Consider the following 19,059-nt stretch of genomic DNA (forward strand, 5'->3'; position numbering starts at 1 on the left):
CACCGCCAGAAAAATCTGAAGCGAACCACCTCAGAATACAACACTAACAGCTTTTTAACAACAGTGCCAAACGGATCCATTCGCGAAAACATTAGAGGAAGTGGTGGTAATATGGACCCCCAGTTTGTTTTTCAGTAAAATATTGTACTATAATAGTGCCTTAAATGATATAGTTATACTCTACTGACAGTTAACTAAGACATTATATTGATTAAATTCCTTAAAATGTCAGAATATATTTATTATTATTTTGTTTCCCAAAGATGATAATTTTGACTGCGAACAAGATGTACAGTTAATATGGCCGCTATGGTGTTTGTAATATTCACCCCCAGTATGTTTTAAGGCTTTTTTGCTGCGAGAAAAGTGAAGAATTGCTTTTTAATTAAAATACGAATAAGCACTGTGGGACTTAGCATCTTAGGTCATCAGTCCGCTGAAATCTAAAACCATAAAAGTACAAAGTAGCACAGTATTAGCGACAGAAGTCACAAACATAGTCCTTCTTCTCTGCCCCCACACATTCGTTGTGAGCCCATAAAGAGCACATTAGGCATTGCACCCATAATTCGCAACGAACATCATTTGAAAACTTCCCGTCACAGAATAGGCAAGGAGCATCGTCTTTATCTGGCTGGAGTTCACCAACCGGAAGGTCACATAGAGAATCACCAGAACCAGTTGAGAGCAGCATAACGTCATCGTCAACACAATCTGAGTCGTCACTGTCCATTTCTTCTTGCTTAATCAGCGTTTTCTTCAACTGTCGACTATTCTTACTAACACCGCTTCCACGACCAGATGCACCACGCCCTCTACTACGAATTTGGGTTTGGTTCCAGAACAAGATGTCTTTGATACATCATAAGTCAAGTTCCTTCTGACAGCTGTTAATTTCACTCGTCCGCGTCCACGGCGACGAAGATTAGCTGCAGCTTTTTTCTCTTCTATATAAGCTTCTAATTCGTTTTTATATGGAGATCCTATCACAAGACCAGCGACACACGGTTTTCACCCACGAGACGATGTTTTCATCTTCTCAGGTATGGGATGGATATCCCTTGGAGACACACTAAATACAATTTTAGTGGGCTCATGGACAGCAATTTCAATAGCATCAAAGTCCTCTTCAGTCTGAACTCTCTTTTCGGATTCTTGTTGTTTCGGTTGGTCGGCAGGCGCAGGAATCGTGACTTCTTCCCCAGCGATGAATTCATCATCTTGAAATATATTTCTTTCTAAGGGATAAATTCCTGTCACCCTAAACCCATTTACTGCATTAATGCCGGTTGTACACCGGAGGTAGGCCTTGCCAAAGAGAGACGCTATATCATAGGGTCCAACAGGTTTCCTTTCATGGAGCATCCACTGGCGAATATCTCGCTGTAGTGAGTCTTAAGTGCACCCATAAAAGTACGATCCAAAGATTGCAGTTTGTGTGTTTTGTCTGACGGCATTGACAAAATGGTGATGAAGTTTTTTCTTTATTATTTATTTCAAGTTTCTGCTACCAGTCACTTTTTATTTTATGCTTAATCTAACATAATGCAACACGTTTCGAACATGTTTTCGAAACGCGTTGCATTATGTTAGATTAAGCTCAAAATAAAAAGTGACTCGTAGCAGAAACTTGAAATAAATAATTTTCCCACACAGTCACAGTTTACAAACATAGCCATTATGGCTGAAAATAATAAAATTATTTCTTGCCACATCAATCACATCAATATTCCTTACATGGGAGAAGTGACCATCAAGGATGAGTAGAATAGGCGAAGTCTCTGTCAGCCTTGTTTTTTCAACAAAATGTTTCAACCAGTCCATGAATAGGTTTGCTTGAACCCAACCAGTTGGGCTCTCCCAATTCACCCAGGAGGGGCACCTTCATAAGAACGTCTGCCATATTCGTTCTCGGGAATATGAACATCGGGGGAACATAAGAACCTCCCATACTCATCGAACAGATGACCGTTACTAGAGACCCACGCTCTGCAGCAGTCAGAAAACAAATTTGGCGTTTATGTCTGCTTGCTATTAATTACTTGTGGTATCTTAGTCTGAACTACACTAAGGCCTGTTTCGTCGACGTTCCATACACGATCTTCTTGATATTTATGTTTCTGGTATTCAGCTTGTAGCAAATCGTAGAATGAGTTAACTCTCTCACGGCTAAAGCATTTTGTTCTAGCATACAATGTGCCGGTTGGCTTTCTAATTGAAAGCTTATCTTGATGACGTCGAACAAAATGGCCAAGCACAGCCCTTCCAACAATTACATTTCTGAAGTTCGTTGCAGTTCCATTCCTAACTGCAAGCTGGTAGGCCATTTTTCGAACATCCATACGAGTAAAACCATAGAGTTTGGCCTCCATACACTGTAAGTAATCCACTAGCTCACTTTCTAGGGCTGCTGGTAGAGCTGGTCTTCTTCCAAGCTATTTAGTTTCAACATCTGCCGTCTGTTAGGTATTAGCCTCACACACATACCGGTGCAGAGTTGTTTTTGGGACTGCAAAATGTTTCGATGTTTTTTAACTCCCATCGTTTTGCCTACGACAGCATATACTGTCTCTCGCATTTTGTTTTTATCCCACAACTGCCTTTTGGGGATTGGTTTAGGTGCCAGATTAGTCCTAGGCAACTGAAAACAAAAATAAAAACATTTTATGGACTGCTTATAATATGGACCCCGGGGTCCACATTAGAAGCGCCAATGGGGGCCATATTACAGTCACCTACGTCTTGTAAACTCGTGTCAAACTTAAAAACGAAACAATACCACACTTTTAATCTATCTGAAACTGTTGCCGGTACTTTCTAGGTTGTATGCATGGTGCTTGTGGTGTCACCACCAGACACCACACTTGCTAGGTGGTAGCCTTTAAATCGGCCGCAGTCCGTTAGTATACGGCGCACCCGCGTGTCGCCACTGTCAGTGATAGCAGACCGAGCGCCACCACACGGCAGGTCTAGAGAGACGTCCTGGCACTCGCCCCAGTTGTACAACCGACTTTGCTAGCGAAGCTACACTGACCGATACGCTGTCATTTGCCGAGACGATAGTTAGCATAGCCTTCAGCTACGTCATTTGCTACGACCTAGCAAGGCGCCATAGCAGTGGATAATTAATATTGTGAAGCATGTATCATCAAGAGCGATGTTCTACAAATGTGGATTAAAGTTAAGTATTACAGCAACTGCGTCCATTTTCTAAGTTCTCATTTCCTTTTAACTGTTCCAGACCTGACGCCAATCTGCGTGAGCTTAACGCGTGCCTTTCGGCTTCCTCTGGTTGTGACTTGGCTGTCGTGCTAAGTCACAACAGTGCTTACATCTAAGTATTAACCTACCGAGCGAGGTGGCGCAGTGGTTAGCACACTGGACTCTCATTCGGGAGGACGACGGTTCAATCCCGTCTCCGGCAATCCTGATTTAGGTTTTCCGTGATTTCCCTAAATCGCTTCAGGCAAATGCCTGGATGGTTCCTTTGAAAGGGCACGGCTGATTTCTTTCCCCATCCTTCCCTCACCCGAACTTGCGCTCCGTCTCTAATGACCTCGTTGTCGATGGGACGGTAAACACTTCTCTCCTCCTCCTCCTCTAAGTATTAACCAATAATGATACGTTGATAAAGTGAAATTCACATACCTCTAAAAGTTTTGAATAGGAGCTTGAAAAATATAGCCTCACTGTCACTCAGCAACTGTACTGACCTGCTCCAGCTCTCCTACAGGCCAGTGAGGATACTAGTAGACTAGTAACATCTATCACCATTAGAGTTCAGCTAAATGTTATTAAGATATTAAGGGGGCTCATATTTGTTGCAGGGGCCATGTTACCACCACTTCCTCTACTATATGTCAACGACCCTACCTATTATATGTAGAACACAAAAACAAAAACCTTCCAACGACGAAAACAAGGAATTCCAGTACAAGATCCAGGACTCTTGAAAACTGGCGCACTAGTGCCAAGTACACAACGTACATGCGGACAACGCCGAATGTTTCTATCGCATGATGTTGCTACACGAGATACGGGGATCAACAAGTTTCACAGATCTCAAGACTATTCGCGGTTACCTATGTCAGACGTACAGAGAAGCATGCCAACGCTTAGGACTACTGGAAAACGACAAACACTGCTAATTAACACTATAAGAAGCCTCACTCACAACCTCAGCTGAACAAATGGGAGACTTATTTGCCTTCAAAGAGAGTAAGAGTGACTACATACCGTACCACATCCGACAAGCTCATCCTGAACTGACCAAGGAATTCAACAACATCCTCATTGAAGGAATCATTCGCCTAGAAGATAAATGTTTAGCAATAAACACGCAGACATTAGTATAAACACCACGAAAATATGCTATCAGTGAGCTAAAGTTTGAAATTACGCCGCATGCAGTGTAAGGCGCCATGCCACGAATTGCCCCGCCCCTCCGCCGGAGGTTCGAGTCCTCCCTCGGGCATGAGTGTCTGTGTTGTTCTTAGAGTAAGTTTGTCTCAGTAGTGAGTAAGTCTACGGATCGATGATATCAGCAGTTTGGTCCCTTAGGAATTCACACACATTTGAACTTTTTTTTTTCTTTGAAATTACGAAGGAAAAAAGCTACATCAGCGAACTACTTCAGTACATAGCTCACGACAAACCACTCCTCAATGACAATCAAAAGGAAATTTACAGCGTTATCATGGACCGGATCGACAACAACACTGGCAGAATTATTTACTTAGACGTAGCAGGCGCCACCGGGAAAACGTTTATAACAAACCTATAGCTGGCGGAAATACATGCTAAACAACACACTGCACTTGCACTTCCATCATCTGGTATTACAGCCACACTTCTGGAACGAATGCACAATAGCACATAAAAAAATCACTTTAAACCATGGGCAGAACTGTATAAGATTTGCCGGAAACTGTGAAGTGATAGGAGGAGCTCTACTCATATTCTTAGGAGATTTTCGACAAACACTTCCAGTTACCCCCAAGTCAATACCAGCAGACGAGATCAATGCATGCTTTAAAAAAAAGGTCAGATCTCTGGCCACACATACAAATACTGCGACTAACAAAAAGATATGAGAGTTGAACTATCGAAAGACGAAAAAACAGCACATTTGTCTCAACATCTTTTACTCTTTTACACATACTGTATATCCTACTGATCAGACAACCGGCCTCATTAAACACAAGAGTGATTTCTGCAACATAGCCACTGCTGTAAACGAACACGTTGACCAAATTCATCCAAACATTGGTCACAACTATACCAATCCGGACTGGCTATTGGAAAGGGCAGTTTTGGCAGCAAAAATAATATTGTCGACAATGTCAACTTTAATATTCAAAAGAAAATTCCCGGCGAAGAGAGAATACACAAATCGGTCGACACGATGGTAAACGTTGAAGAAAGTATGAACTTCAGAATTTTTAAGCTCTTTGCAAGTACCTGGAATGCCAGTTCACTGCCTTCGACCTAAAATTGGATCTCCAGTCATACTACTCAGAAATATCAACTCGCTAAAACTATGTAATGCAACAAGGAATATCGTCAAACAGCTACCGAATAACATCATCGAAGCTGAACTCATGACTGGAAAGTAAAGAGGACACACACTATTTGTCAAGAAAATGGCTCTGAGCACTATGGGACTCAACTGCTGTGGTCATAAGTCCCCTAGAACTTAGAACTACTTCAACCTAACTAACCTAAGGACATCACACACATCCATGCCCGAGGCAGGATTCGAACCTGCGACCGTAGCAGTCGCACGGTTCCAGACTGCGCGCCTAGAACCGCGAGACCACCGCGGCCGGCCACTATTTGTCCCAACAATTCCACTGATCTCCACTGAAATGTCATTCCAGTTCAAAAGACTGCAATTTTCAACCAAATTAGCCTACAGGTTTACAGTTAACAAAGCGCAAGGACAAACTTTAAAATATTGCAGCACCAACCTCAAAGACTCCTGCTTCTCTCACGGTCATATATATGTAGCTTGACCTCGAGTAGGAAATTCGAAAAATCTGCAAGTATATACCCCCGATAATAAAATGAAAAGTGTTGTTTATAAACAAATATTTTAAATACTTAGAATATGTTTTCAATATTTTTTTTACCTCTCATACCTTAACAAGTATTATAAATAGTTAGAATATGTTTTCAATAATTTTTTTACCTCTTATGCTTTAAAGTTTATCCTTTTATTCCAACTGCCACATAACCTCATATCTACACCCTGAGCGAAGCTGAGTGCCCCAACTAGTACATACACGAAAATAGAATCTATGTAGTACGCTCCTCAGGAGAAATTTTTAAAAAACGTTACGATGTGCGATTGCTGCAGCAGTTTTACGACGGCGTTATCAAACGTTAAAGTTATCATTCCTTTTTTTGACACGTTACAGTCAGAATTATTTTTTATAATACAGCAGCTGTAATGTTAAGCTTTCTTTAACACCTTTTATGCTTTTGGTTGCACCTTCATCCGATGGTATTGCAAGGTCGGCATGGTTAGGTACGGATTTAGCAATGTTAATGTTAAGGGGTGGCCAGATGCCCTTCCTGCCGCCACCCCGTACCTCATAGGACGGAATCAGTGTACCCCAGCTCTCTGCGTCTAGTGTAATCCATGGAAAAGTGTGAACGTGTTCAGATGTCTGCGAGTCGTGTAACTGAGGCGGGACATGGGGGCCAGCCCAGTATTCACCTAGTGGGCTGTGGAAAACCGCCTAAAAACCACATTCAGGCTGGCCAGCACACCGGCCCACGTCGTAAATCAGCCGGGCAGATCGATCTGGGGCCGGCGCACCTACCTGAGTTCATGAAGCAGTGCGTTGGTGCTCAAGGCTAACCTGGCAGGTTAAGCTTTCTTTAATACCACTTTTTATATATTATGAAGAGTTTTTTACACTACTGGCTATTAAAATTGCTACACCAAGAAATGCAGATGATAAACGGGTATTCATGGGACAAATATACTATACTAGAACTGACATGTGATTACATTTTCACGCAATTTGGGTGCATAGATCTTGAGAAATCAGTACCCAGAACAACCACCTCTGGCCGTAATAACGGCCTTGATACTCCTGGGCATTGAGTAAAATAGAGCTTGGATGGCGTGTACAGGTACAGCTACCCATGCAGCTTCAACACGATACCACAGTTCATCATGAGTAGTGACTGGCGTATTGTGACGAGCCAGTTGCGTGGCCACCAATGACCAGACGTTTTCAATTGGTGAGAGATCTGGAGAATGTGCTGGCCAGGGCAGCAGTCGAACATTTTCTGTATCCAGAAAGGCCCGTACAGGACCTGCAACGTGCGGTCGTGCATTATCCTGCTGAAATGTAGGGTTTCGCAGGGATCGAGTGTAGCGTAGAGCCACTGGTCGTAACACATCTGAAATGTAACGTTCACTGTTCAAAGTGCCGTCAATGCGAACAAGAGGTGACCGAGACGTGTAACCAATGGCACCCCATACCATCACGCCAGGTGATACGCCAGTATGACGAAGACGAATACACGCTTCCAATGTGCGGTCACCGCGACGTCACCAAACACGGATGCAACCATCATGATGCTGTAAACAGAACCTGGATTCATCCGAAAAAATGACGTTTTGCCGTTCGTGCACCCAGGTTCGTCGTTGAGTACACCATCGCAGGCGCTCCTGTCTGTGATGCAGCATCAAGGGTAACCGCAGCCATGGTCTCCGAGCTGATAGCCCATGCTGCTGCAAACGTCGTCCAACTGTTCGTGCAGATGGTTTTTGTCTTGCAAACGTCCCCATCTGTTGACTCAGGGATCGAGACGTGGCTGCACGATCCGTTACAGCCACGCAGGTAAGATGCCAGTCATCTCGACTGCTAAAACATGCAGATGTTAAGCCTCTCTTCAAGGAAGGGAATAAAGAGATACCATCAAACTACAGACCGATTTCACTTTTGCCAGCATTCTCAAAAATTTTAGAAAAAGTAATATACAGACAGCTTCTCAACCATCTGACCACAAATAACATATTATCAAGAACACAGTTTGGGTTTCTGAAGGGTTCTGATATCGAAAAGGCTATTTACACCTACATTGAAAATGTACTTAATTCATTAAATAACAAGTTACAAGCAGCAGGTATTTTCTGTGATTTGTCAAAGGCATTCGATTGTGTGAACCACAACATCATTTTAAATAAATTAGAATTCTATTGTGTCACAGGCAGTCCTGCAAAATGGTTCAAGTCATAGCTCGCTAACAGGAAACAAAGGGTGTCAGTGCAAGGGACTAGTGAATTAAGTCATCAGTCATCATCTGAATGGGAAGAAATTACATGTGGTGTCCCACAAGGATCCATCTTAGGGCCATTGCTTTTTCTTGTGTACATTAATGATCTCTCATCAGTTACACTGCCAGAAGCAGAGTTCGTTTTGTTTGCAGATGACGCAAGTATTGCAGTAAATAGTATGTCGTGTGTAGTTCTACAAAGATCTCCTAATGATATTTTCATGGATATTAATAAATGGTTTAAAGCGAACTCACTGACATTAAACTTCGAAAAGACTCATTATATGCAATTCAGAACCTGTAAGAGGTTTCCACTCAGCATATGCATAAAGTATGAAGAAGAGCAGATAGAAGAGGTTGACAGTCTGAAATTCCTGGGATTACAACTTGATAATAAATTCATTTGGGAGGAGCACACCACAGAACTGCAGAAATGCCTTAACAAATCTGTATTTGCAATTCGAGTGTTAGCAGACATAGGCGACATAAAAATGAAAAAGCTTGCATACTTTGCCTACTTTCATTCCATAATGTCACATGATATAATATTCTGGGGTAACTCTTCAAGTCAAACAAAAGTTTTCAGAGTCCAAAAGCGTGTAATACGTATTATTTGTGGAGTAAATTCACGGACGTCCTGCAGAAACCTCTTCAAAGAACTGAGTATACTAACTACTGCCTCTCAGTATATTTACTCCTTGATGAAATTTGTCTTAGATAATATATCTCTTTTTCCAACAAACAGCTCAGTTCATGCATACAATACCAGGAACAAAAATGATCTGCACAAGGACTTAAAAGTACTTACTTTAGTTCAAAAAGGGGTCCACTACTCAGGAACACTCATCTTCAATAATTTGCCAGCAAACACAAAAAATTTAGTTACAAATAAAGATCAGTTTAAAAGGAGCCTAAAAGACTTACTAGTGGCCAACTCCTTCTACTCCACTGACGAATTTTTTAATAGAAACAAGTGATGTATTGTATATATTCATACTATTAGTATTGTTATTTCTGCTTAAAATGTATTGTATATATTCATACTATTAGTATTGTTATTTCAGCTTAAAAAAATCGACATGTTCCACATCCACGAGGATCTCCTCAACACGAATGTATGGAACGAAAAACTAATCTAATCTAATCTAAGGCCGTTGGGATCCAGCACGGCGTTCCGCATTACCCTGCTGAACCCACCGACTCCATATTCTGCTAACAGTCATTGGATCTCGACCAACGCGAGCAGCAATGTCGCGATACGACAAACTGCAGTCGTGATAGGCTACAATCAATCCGACCTTTATCAAAGTCGGAAACGTGATTGTACGCATTTCTCCTCCTTACACGAGGCATCACAACAACGTTTCACCAGGCAACGCCAGTCAACTGCTTTTTGTGTATGAGAAATCGGTTTGAAACTTTCCTCATGTCAGCACGTTGTAGGTGTCGCCACCGGCGCCAACCTTGTGTGAATGCTCTGAAAAGGTAATCATTTGCATATCACAGCATCTTCTTCCTGTCGGTTAAATTTCGCGTCTGTAACACGTAATCTTCGTGGTGTAGCAATTTTAATGACCAGTAGTGTATATGGAAAATGAGAAGGACTTGGCAGTAATGACACTGACTGGGATGACTATCATCATATGGAAAAACTACACAATAGGGGGTGATTCAAATGCCATGTCCCATAGGACATACCATATGGCTGGATGTTTGTGAGGCAGCTCATTACTGTAGTGAGACAGTAGGGTGTTAAAGGAACGATTATCACCACAGCTGTGTAGGGTGGTGCTGTTCAGCAGTGTAGTGCACAAGTAACGTACACACATCAGAAGAAGATAGAAAAGGTTCTCATCCATATGACAGACATGAGTCAGTGGGAAGCAGCAGCAGAATACCACAGGTGATATCCAAACCAAGGTACGCCTGACCACAAACTGATTTGCCATTTAATGGAACAGTTCAAATTTACATGCAGTATTCACGACAGAATATGTTCCAGATGACCCTGCATAGCGACAGGGGATACACAAACAGCAGCCTTACTAGCTAAGGAGATTGTGAGTCCAACTCAGTCAACAAGGAGGGTGGCACAGGAACGTGGCACTAGACAGTCCTCCATGTCTAGGATACTGTCCTCTAATCGTCTGCATGCCTGTTTAATTCACATTCTCGAAGAACTCCACAGTGTTGATGCTGTCACAAAGGTACAATTCTGAAAATGATATTAAGAAAGATGCACACACCGTTGGACTTCGAAGCTGATACTTTCTTCACCGATGAAATAGTTTCCACCTGAATGGGAAGATGAATAGACATACGCTGTCTATTGGACGAACAACAATCCCCATCTCGCTGTCGAGGCACATACTCTCAAATGGTTCAAATGGCTCTGAGCACTATGGGACTCAACAGCTGTGGTCATAAGTCCCCTAGAACTTAGAACTACTTAAACCTAACTAACCTAAGGACATCACACACATCCATGCCCGAGGCAGGGTTCGAACCTGCGACCGTAGCGGTCGTACGGTTCCAGGCTGTAGCGCCTTTAACCGCTCGGCCACTCCGGCCGGCGCACATACTCTGACTAACCCAAAGTTAACCAGTGGTGTGGCATACATGGTGATGTCCTCATTAGAGTCACATTTTTAACGACACACTCACTGCTGCATGCTATTCACATCATCTTGAGGAATCATTATTACCCTATTTCGATTATCTGCTTTTAGAATGAAGATGAACGGGATGGCGGACCTCCACATTTCAGACAAAACGTCCAATGACTCTTGAATGATCTTCTTCCCGGATGTAGGAATGATAGATGGGGTCTGTTGGAATAGCCACCTAGGTCACCTCACATGATGCAGTTTGACGTTTTCCTTTGGGGCAAGATCAAATCTACAATGTACACCAATACATCAAGAACATTAATTGATGTGCAGGAGACTATCATCAGAGCCTGTACAGAAATATGCACCAACATCAATGTTAGAGCCAGTGCCCAGAAGTGTTCATTTCTGTGTTCAGATGTATCATCTGCAGGATAGCAGTCATTTTAACATTTTCTGCATTACAGGTATTTGTGAAAAAATGACAGGTGATGGCGATTGCATTGTACTGTTACGTTTCAGGTCATCACTCACATATAATGTAACGATTTGTTTCTGTGATTGAAGCACATCTGTAGTGTGTGTTCGTCTCTTTGTATTTTCGCTGTCTCCACTAATTAAGAATTTGTTGTATAGGCCAAGACTATTGAATAACCAATGTAGACTTTATCCCATGGGACATGACTTTTGAATCATTGTGTACACATACATATTGTGCAACCAACTAAGACATAATTTACATGCACACGTAGTGTGCATTCAACTTACACACACACACACACACACACACACACACACACACACACACACACACAGCCGGCCGCAGTGGCCGAGCGGTTCTAGGCGCTACAGTCTGGAACCGCGAGACCGCTACGGTCGCAGGTTCAAATCCTGCCTCGGGCATGGATGTGTTTGATGTCCTTAGGTTAGTTAGGTTTAAGTAGTTCTAAGTTCTAGGGGACTGATGACCTTCGATGTTAAGTCCCATAGTGCTCAGAGCCATTTGAACACACACACACACACACACACATATATATATATATATACCTGTTTATACTACAACAAACAGGTCATGATATTCCGCATACTACACAATTTTATTTGCAATTAAACACAAACACCAAAAAAAGTTTTACATCACCTCAGTTCCGAGAGTTACGGAACCTGTACAGAAAATTGGAATAGAGGTCAACATAAACATCATTTCCACCCTTTTTATTGCTCATGAAAATCACACATTGCATGTAGTACCACCATGCAACGAGACCTTCAGAGGTGGTGGCCCAGATTGCTATACACACCGGTGAAGAGAACGTTATGCCAGCCCTGAGCAGTCCATTCGGTACGTTGCTGGGCCCATCTGTACCGCGCTGCATAGTGTCGTGGTTGCAAACATGGACCTCATTATGGACGTCGGGAGTGAAGTTGCGGATCATGTAGCCTATTGCGCACAATTTGAGTCGTAACCCGACGTCCTGTGGCTGCACAGAAAGCATTATTCAAATGGTGGCGTTGCTGTTAGGGTTCCTCCGAGCCGTAATCCGTAGGTAGCGGTCATCCACTGCAGTAGTAGTCCTTGGTAGGCCTGAGTGAGGCATGTCATCGACAGTTCCTGTCTGTCTCTCTGTATCTCCTCCATGTCCGAACAACATCGCTTTGGTTCACTCCGAGAGGCCTGGCCACTTCCCTTGTTGAGACCCCTTCCTGGCACAAAGTAACAATGTGGACGCGATCGAACCGCGGTATTGACCGTCTAGGCGTGGTTGAACTACAGACAACACGAGCCGTATACCACCTTCAAATGTTCAAATGTGTGTGAAATCTTATGAGACTTAACTGCTAAGGTCATCAGTCCCTAAGCTTACACACTACTTAACCTAAATTATCCTAAGTACGAACACACACACACATGCCCGAGGGAGGACTCGAACCTCCGCCGCGATCAGCAGCACAGTCCATGACTGCAGCGCCCTAGACCGCTCGGCTAATCCCGCGCGGCACTGTACCACCTTCCTGGTGGAATGACTGGAGCTCATCGGCTGTCGGACCCCCTTCGTCTAATAGGCGCTGCTCATGCATTGTTGTTTACATCTTTTGGGCGGGTTTAGTGACATCTCTGAACAGTCAAAGGAACTGTGTCTGTGATCCAATATCCACAGTTAACGTCAGGAGTTCTGGGAACCGGGCTGATGCAAAACTTTTTTTTCATGTGTGTATGTACACTCTCTTTCTATCACCAAAATGGCCCATTTGTCATCATGTCACAACAGTTATAATACCTTGTGTACCACATGGCCCCATGACTGAGTGGTAACTTGCAACACTATATGAGGAGGAGATTGTGGAGATCCACTAACACCTTCATGCATCCACTTCAATTAGTCATTAGTCATCAACCATGAGAGCCACTGGGAAAGCATGTCACAAATGATCTAAGGCCTACAAACTCTACAATCTGTAAGCCATTAGCCTCATCTCTCATTAGGCTGATAACCCTGTTGTTCACAGGTTTTATGCCATAAGGATTATTGGTGGCATATACACACATGTAAAATGTGTTGGGTATCATATGACTCACAGTCTTTCACCCAACAGATGAAGCTGTCTGTATCCATATAAAGTAGCTCTGGGTATAGAGAATGAGATTTCGCAAACTCAAGATGGAACCGGTGCATGTGGAATTTGGATAGGTACAATATACGTATATCGACATAAACAGGTCTCGAGAACTCTGTACCTCGTACATCTCCAGAGTGATTATTGTTGTGACTTGGCGAGACAGCCAAGCCACTATGAGGTAGCCGAAAGGCACGCGTTTAAGCTCACGCAGGCTGGCGTGAGGTATGGAACAGTTAAAGGAGTTGAGTCTAGTAAAAAAAGTACGTAGCTTCTGGAAAACTTAACTTTAATCCATAATTGGTGAACATCGGTCTGACGGTACATGCATCACAAGATAAATAGCAATTGATAATGGGGCCTTGCTAGGTCGTAGCAAATGACATAGCTGAAGGCTATGCTAACTATCGTCTCGGCAAATGAGAGCGTAATTTGTCAGTGAACCATCGCTAGCAAAGTCGGCTGTACAACTGTGGCGAGTGCTAGGACGTCTCTCTAGACCTGCCGTGTGGCGGCGCTCGGTCTGCAATCACTGACAGTGGCGACACGTGGGTCCGACGTATACTAACGGACCGCGGCCGATTTAAAGGCTACCACCTAGCAAGTGTGGTGTCTGGCGGTGACACCACAATTATCGAATACATAAGGCCTGGTGATATAATTCTTTGCACCATATCTCCCCTTCTACTTCGTGTTTAAGTGAATTTCGCATTGATTTCTTAGATTGTTGACTGCTTCTCCGAAAACTGCATGGTTAAAAAAATCTTTTTCAAAGTCACACGTCGCATAAGCCCTATTTTAACATCAATATATTCCTTCAGTCAGGGATGCTGACAGAATTTAATTGCGTGGATGGCTCTATCCACTTTATGCGTTGCTGGGTGTTTCTACAGTGCACTGCGTATCCCTTTCCGTCCCCAAGCGTTGTCATTAGCTTGAGGAGGGAACCCTTTCGCAGAACTAGGCACCCCGGACGTAGCTTCAGTTTGCTGTGGGCCTATGCTGACACCTCTCTCAAATCACCTAACCCGACGATATCCTTATTAAGAAGCCGTCAAAACCCTCCACTTGACATTGTTGCATGGCATGCCCGTAATGTTGTTTACATCTGATTACAGGATGTAATTCGAAATGTTGGATGCACTAAACTCGTCACTCATTTGTGGATTATTTGTCTTGGCATGCCTATGAACACATCGCCAAAGTCCCCTACGAATCTTGCGTTTGTGGAAGAGCAATATGTCACCGTTGGTCAAAAGTTCGGTGTTGACACGCATCTTCTTCACCTTTGTGTCCCACGTAAGCCTTGGTGTATTGTAATCGAAGGGAGGATCAAATGTGTACGTTTCCATCCATACATTCCAGATTTTCTCGAAAATATCTACTCGCAATTGTACGTCCATGTCCATATGAAGTCGTGCACACTCCCCTAAATCATGGACGTTAAATTCCCACCAAACATTCACTGCAAATCCATACCAATATCCATGATGGATTTGCCTGTAGGATTACAGGAAAATGTGATTACGTCAGGCAATGTGGTTTTGTTGGGTTTTCCCAACGAACCCACGTACTCGTATGGGGAGAACCACTTCTTTGGCCAGAGCTCAAACTTAGAATCAGCAGGATGTGCACCTCAGCCGATGTGTAAGTCCTCCTGATGCACAGTTTCAGCAGGTTTCTGAAGCGATGCATGCACAAAATGTAGTGAGTCCAGGAAATACAGCTTAATTTTCAACGTGGTTTGATCAGCAAATGAAATGTATTTTTCCACGCTCTATGGCAGGACACTAACTGCAAGCTGTCATTTGAGCTGTTAAGCATACCCCTAAGATACTATAATCCGATCTCTGGTGACTTACAGAGAATGGAAGCTCCCCATAAGATCATGGAAATTTTAAGGAAATAATAATGTCACACAAATGGGAACATTTTATTTAATGATAATTAAAAGGGGTTACTCAATGAAGCATGATAACATGGGTAAGATACTACAAATTGATACATTAATGAGAGGGGGGATCATCCTTATATAACAGAAACAAGTGATCATTGCAACAATCAGGTTTATTATCATAAAGCATCGACACATGAATTTCCGATTGAGATACGTAAATGATGATTTAATAAATGGAAAAGGGATTACAGTTGTGGAATATAAGCTTGGCACAGGTTGGCGAGCACGATAAAACCGTAATTATTGTAATAAGTCACGGATGTATCCAATGACTGCAAGAGTGGTTAGTGGATTAAAGAAAAAACATGGAAGTATAAGTATGAACACCAGTAAGACCGCCAAAGTGCATGAGCGAAGCAACTAGCTGGCTGTGAAATGTTAAAACTGTGCTCCTGGTGGGATTTAACTATCATTGCATTCCTACCGAATCGGTGATTGCAGTGTCGGCTCATTCTTACCACAGTCATTCATTATGAAGCTGGAAGTCGGCTGTGGTAACAGCTGGACGTTTTGAGTCTTGCTCAGCTTCTATACTCAGTCCTAAAATGGAGAAAACTTTTCATATGGCTGCAAGACCCGTCGCACCAACCTCTCAGCAGCAAGTCTTTACTCTTCAGTCCCACAGGAGCAAGTATTCTCTACCTTAATGCTTCAAAACTTAGATGTTTCTGCCAGAACAGGAATCTTGCCAGGCAATAGTAGCAGATATTAAAGCTCCGTCCGTTACAATTTTTTAAAAAGGTTAAACAAACTCCTACTCCAGTAGATTTTGCTGTAATTAGCCAACAGTGCTGTAGTGTGAGGAGAAATTCAGTAAACTGTTTCAACCCCATGGTACGATTCTGAAGCTGACATATAGAAAGACTTAGATGTAGACATACACGAGAAATATGCACTCTAGAGAAATAAACATTGTGAACCAATGAAAAAGGACGTTACTCGGATTAGAAACGACCATCCTTCCGTGGCATGGCTGCCGAAGCGGTTCTCACGCTGCAGCGTCTCTGAAAGAGTGCACCTGGTTTTGATCTTTAATTTTATGAAACTATTCTTTCCCATGTCTCGAACAATACTGTTCTTTGGTATATAGTTATCCTTCTGTACCACCCAGACCAATGAGGTGGGCGGAGCGAACTCTGCTTTCGACTACCTGCTCTGAAGTCAGCCGTCGGCCCTGAAGAAGTTTGTGGGTTCTCCTGGCCCCTTTAAGTACGTTTCTGTGTTGGCCCAGCCAGCTTAGAGGCTTTCAGCTCTGCAGAAGAATGACAAGGCTCTCACTGTAATAAAAGAATGGATGAGAAGAAACAATTAGCCGGGCATTCACTGGTAGGAATGAAAACTGTCTGCGGTTATAATCCAGCTTAATACGACGACTAACTGCTCAAGCGGATGAGCATATAATATAATGAAATATGTTGTACGACAGTTTTGGGGGAAATATGCCACGTAACATAACCTGTTCATTGCGCAAACGAAATTCAGCCAAGTGCGCAACGATAAAATGAGCATCATATACAATCAGATTTTGGAAGAAAATGAGTGTGTTATGGCAGTTGATAGTTGAGATTGCATGGATTGTGTACTGCACTGCGGAACTTCCTCATCAGATGTAAGCATTCTCTATGCAGAGTTACCATTTCTCTAGCCAACACCAGCCCACCAATGTGACAGTTAACTGCATTCTTGTTCAATTTACCATTTTCTTACCATTCAGCCATGGGAATGCTAATGCCACAAATCACATCAACTTCGCTTACAACTTGTACAAGCTTGGAGAGCATCCACCTTGCAGGAGTTTCCCCAATGTATGGATCAAACTGATTACAACACATGTGCAGTTCCTGGTGGGGGGTATTCTTAAATCTTAACAACATGTTTGCCTCAGGGGGCATTTCCACACTTACAGATTCTTTTCGAACAATCCAGTAGATGCATTGTTAATCAAACCGGCTGAGACACCTTCACAAAATGCTATGTTTGATGTTTCTTGCTCAATTAGGGGGAAATGACGTGGACTTGTTCTTTACCAAGCAGTAGTGTTGTCTCTCTAGAGAATAACAATTACTCTATATGTTTCTCACACTGGCCTGTGAAATTAGAAAAGTGAAGATGTCCAATGATTTTACGCTTAATGTTACTCGACATATCATCATCGTGCTGTTCTGACTTGCTTTCTTCTTCCTTCAAGCCCTAAACATGACCGAATATACAGTGTGAGTCAGGAGAAAACGTAAGTGCATTGAGGGGTGATAGTATTCGCGAACAAGTATCCCGTATCAAACCGTTCGTCTCAACTTGCTCTACACTACTGTGGTACGTTGTAAACAGTGACAATGTTTGACAGTACAGAAAATAAATAACAATGAATATTAAACGTGTTCTATCTCGGAAACCATCCTGAATAGAGCATTAAGTTTTTCATTCACTATCACGAGTACTATCACCCCTGAAAGCACGTACCTTTCCTCCTGACCAGCCCTGCATATACGGGGATTCTGCCGCTCAGATTTACGTATGTCCTGAAGTTTAGTGGATAAATCGCCATCAAAGTATAAAATGCACAAACATCGTCCGTTTTGTAAAGGGTCATAACCTCACGACAATTCTTATAATTTCTTTCACAAGCCAGAAGTGACAAAGCAACACAAAAGTCGCCTTCAACATTTTGGACATCAATACAACCATTTTTAGCAGCCACATCCCTTGGAAGAGGGATGTAGAAGAACCACCCATTTAATGAGTCAAAAACATGTGAGTGAATTCATATAATTTTGAAGTGACTTAACTCAGGTTAGTCTCGGTTTTTTTTTTTTTTTTTTTTTTTTTTAATTGATCCACGTCGCAATGGGATGGTCCCCGTCTATTTTTCATCTGAGTTACTGTTTTTAATTAAGGGCCAGTTCTGATTCTTAATTCCATTCTTGCGTTTTAGACAAGACTTTCATCATTAGACGCTGGTCTTTTTTGAGAAGTGCTGAAATCATTACCTAGTCACTCTAATTGTTACACTGCAGCATTCTGTAACCTATGACATAGCATTTGTAAGTACTTTCTTTTGGAATGAACTAACAAGTTGCATTTAATAAGTACATAGAAGCCCGTTCTTGTTGGGAGTATGTGATCCACACGAATTTCCTAGCTTGAAACGTGATGTTTTCTTACATGTTGTCTAGTCATTCGGTATTTCAGGATATTTGAGATATCTGCATTAATTTTTAAAAACGTTTTGTACTGCATTAATTTTTAAAAACTATTTTGAAGAGATATTTGCACTAGAAGATGCAACTCAAGTAGTTGTGAAACTGGTTCTGTTGGTTTATAAATGACCTGAAAAAATACAGCTCAGCGGACCATTGGACGTTCCGTTCAGTTTTATTTTAATACTTTTAACATCTGTATTTAAAAAAAAAACTGTTCACGGTATGAAGTCTCAAGCAATCATATATGTGAGTGAATGTTCAGGCGCAGTATACAGCTGAGTACCTTACTTGACCCTCTTTCCTGTATTTCCAAAAACTAGACCGTTATGGGACTCAAGGTAAAATTTAGAAACCACCCAGCAATTGAGGTGTCCTGTAATAT

This window comes from Schistocerca americana, chromosome X, assembly GCF_021461395.2.
Source record: "Schistocerca americana isolate TAMUIC-IGC-003095 chromosome X, iqSchAmer2.1, whole genome shotgun sequence".
NCBI lineage: Eukaryota > Metazoa > Arthropoda > Insecta > Orthoptera > Acrididae > Schistocerca > Schistocerca americana.